Below are 4,085 nucleotides of genomic sequence, written 5' to 3' on the forward strand. Positions count from 1 at the left end.
CCACACATTGCCCTCAGACATGACATCTCCACTGCCTCCAGCCTTCTCCTCGCTGCAACATTCATCACCCACTCTTCACACCCATATAAGAGCGTTGGTAAAACTATACTCTCATACATTCCCCTCCTTGCCTCCAAGGACAAAGTTCTTTGTCTCCACAGACTCCTAAGTGCACCACTCACTCTTTTTCCCTCATCAATTCTATGATTCACCTCATCTTTCATAGACCCATCCGCTGACACGTCCACTCCCAAATATCTGAATACGTTCACCTCCTCCATACTCTCTCCCTCCAATCTGATATCCAATCTTTCATCACCTAATCTTTTTGTTATCCTCATAACCTTACTCTTTCCTGTATTCACCTTTAATTTTCTTCTTTTGCACACCCTACCAAATTCATCCACCAATCTCTGCAACTTCTCTTCAGAATCTCCCAAGAGCACAGTGTCATCAGCAAAGAGCAGCTGTGACAACTCCCACTTTGTGTGTGATTCTTTATCTTTTAACTCCACGCCTCTTGCCAATACCCTCGCATTTACTTCTCTTACAACCCCATCTATAAATATATTAAACAACCACGGTGACATCACACATCCTTGTCTAAGGCCTACTTTTACTGGGAAAAAATTTCCCTCTTTCCTACATACTCTAACTTGAGCCTCACTATCCTCATAAAAACTCTTCACTGCTTTCAGTAACCTACCTCCTACACCATACACTTGCAACATCTGCCACATTCCCCCCTATCCACCCTGTCATATGCAAAATAAATGCCACAAAGACCTCTTTAGCCTTATCTAAATACTGTTCACTTATATGTTTCACTGTAAACACCTGGTCCACACACCCCCTACCTTTCCTAAAGCCTCCTTGTTCGTCTGCTATCCTATTCTCCGTCTTACTCTTAATTCTTTCAATTATAACTCTACCATACACTTTACCAGGTATACTCAACAGACTTATCCCCCTATAATTTTTGCACTCTCTTTTATCCCCTTTGCCTTTATACAAAGGAACTATGCATGCTCTCTGCCAATCTCTAGGTACCTTACCCTCTTCCATACATTTATTAAATAATTGCACCAACCACTCCAAAACTATATCCCCACCTGCTTTTAACATTTCTATCTTTATCCCATCAATCCCGGCTGCCTTACCCCCTTTCATTTTACCTATTGCCTCACGAACTTCCCCCACACTCACAACTGGCTCTTCCTCACTCCTACAAGATGTTATTCCTCCTTGCCCTATACACGAAATCACAGCTTCCCTATCTTCATCAACATTTAACAATTCCTTAAAATATTCCCTCCATCTTCCCAATACCTCTAACTCTCCATTTAATAACTCTCCTCTCCTATTTTTAACTGACAAATCCATTTGTTCTCTAGGCTTTCTTAACTTGTTAATCTCACTCCAAAACTTTTTCTTATTTTCAACAAAATTTGTTGATAACATCTCACCCACTCTCTCATTTGCTCTCTTTTTACATTGCTTCACCACTCTCTTAACCTCTCTCTTTTTCTCCATATACTCTTCCCTCCTTGCATCACTTCTACTTTGTAAAAACTTCTCATATGCTAACTTTTTCTCCCTTACTACTCTCTTTACATCATCATTCCACCAATCGCTCCTCTTCCCTCCTGCACCCACTTTCCTGTAACCACAAACTTCTGCTGAACACTCTAACACTACATTTTTAAACCTACCCCATACCTCTTCGACCCCATTGCCTATGTTCTCATTAGCCCATCTATCCTCCAATAGCTGTTTATATCTTACCCTAACTGCCTCCTCTCTCTTCCTTGATGCTTCTATTCTCCTTGTATCCCATCTACCTTTTACTCTCAGTGTAGCTACAACTAGAAAGTGATCTGATATATCTGTGGCCCCTCTATAAACATGTACATCCTGAAGTCTACTCAACAGTCTTTTATCTACCAATACATAATCCAACAAACTACTGTCATTTCGCCCTACATCATATCTTGTATACTTATTTATCCTCTTTTTCTTAAAATATGTATTACCTATAACTAAACCCCTTTCTATACAAAGTTCAATCAAAGGGCTCCCATTATCATTTACACCTGGCACCCCAAACTTACCTACCACACCCTCTCTAAAAGTTTCTCCTACTTTAGCATTCAGGTCCCCTACCACAATTACTCTCTCACTTGGTTCAAAGGCTCCTATACATTCACTTAACATCTCCCAAAATCTCTCTCTCTCCTCTGCATTCCTCTTTTCTCCAGATGCATACACGCTTATTATGACCCACTTCTCGCATCCAACCTTTACTTTAATCCACATAATTCTTGAATTTACACATTCATATTCTCTTTTCTCCTTCCATAACTGATCATTTAACATTACTGCTACCCCTTCCTTTGCTCTAACTCTCTCAGATACTCCAGATTTAATCCCATTTATTTCCCCCCACTGAAACTCTCCTACCCCCTTCAGCTTCGTTTCGCTTAGGGCCAGGACATCCAACTTCTTTTCATTCATAACATCAGCAATCATCTGTTTCTTGTCATCCGCACTACATCCACGCACATTTAAGCATCCCAGTTTTATAAAGTTTTTCTTCTTCTCTTTTTTAGTAAATGTCTACAGGAGAAGGGGTTACTAGCCCATTGCTCCCGGCATTTTAGTCGCCTCATACGACACGCATGGCTTACGGAGGAAAGATTCTTTTCCACTTCCCCATGGACAATAGAAGAAATAAAGAAGAACAAGAGCTATTTAGAAAAAGGAGAAAAACCTAGATGTATGTATATATATATGCATGTGCATGTCTGTGAAGTGTGACCAAAGTGTAAGTAGGAGTAGCAAGATATCCCTGTTATCTAGCGTGTTTATGAGATAGAAAAAGAAACCAGCAATCCTACCATCATGCAAAACAGTTACAGGTTTTTGTTTTACAGTCATGTGGCAGGACGGTAGTACTTCCCTGGGTGGTTGCTGTCTACCAACCTACTACCTATGAGAATATAACCATAAAAACCATACAAAAATATACCACTAAGCGGCCGCTAATGGCTGAGAAGTGAACTCCACTATTTATGTTCTGATTTCTTTCATTTTTGGTGTACGTTAAGAAGTATCTTTCCATCATACATTGCCCAAGTTTCAATAAGATAACCCAACAAACAACTGAGAAAATTATATAATAATAATAGACAACAGGTGTAAAGAAACACGCCTAATGTTTCTACCCTGGCTGGGAATCGAATATTTACCAAAAATCATATTAGGCTAACCCAAGCCAGGTACTAGAAATAAGCCACGTTAACTTTTTTGGGTTATCCTAGGTTCTCTACACATGTGCTGCTACGTGTGATAATCTGTATAGAGAAAATAACTTTTGTTTCAGGTTTATGGTGAAGTACGAGTGTATATCACAGCCCTGTGCTACACTCTGTTTTCTCTAATATAAGCCCGCAAGACAGGGATAGGAGAATGGTACTTGTATATCATGTCCTCTTCATACCTCCGTTGAACTGCTCAGTGTTATGCCAAATATTATTTATTTTGGAGTATTTAACATGTTTTATGTTATTTATATTGTTTATTATGTCATATTAGATCAATTGTGATGGGCAATAAGCTGTATTGTTGATACTAGCATAATAATAAAGCATATTCTCCGGCATCATGAGACTGAGCTCATGGCAAATTGGAATCACTTATGCAGCAAGTATCGCCACCAAACAGTACCAGCAGGTTGGTGTGGCGACCCTGGAAATTTGAAATTATGCTAGCCAAAATTAGTGCCGAATAACTGAAGGAACTGAATAACTGATTGCCGGATGTGTGATGGCGGACCTGTACCTTTATTGGAGGCTGTTGTTGATGAAGGGAAGACAGGGAGGAGGAGAGAGGGAAGAGAGGTTATTGTTTGGAAGGGGAATCCCCCTCCATAAGGACTTGAGGTCACTTCAGGGGTCACTTCCCTAGCTTAAATGTAGATTTACATGCAGAAAAGAATGCCAAATAAATGTAGAGAACTAAAATGTATAAATGAACATTTAACATCACACTTACCTTTATTGAAGTCTTGTTGGTGTATGGCAGAC

Source organism: Cherax quadricarinatus, chromosome 5, assembly GCF_038502225.1.
Source record: "Cherax quadricarinatus isolate ZL_2023a chromosome 5, ASM3850222v1, whole genome shotgun sequence".
NCBI classification, from domain to species: Eukaryota; Metazoa; Arthropoda; class Malacostraca; order Decapoda; family Parastacidae; genus Cherax; species Cherax quadricarinatus.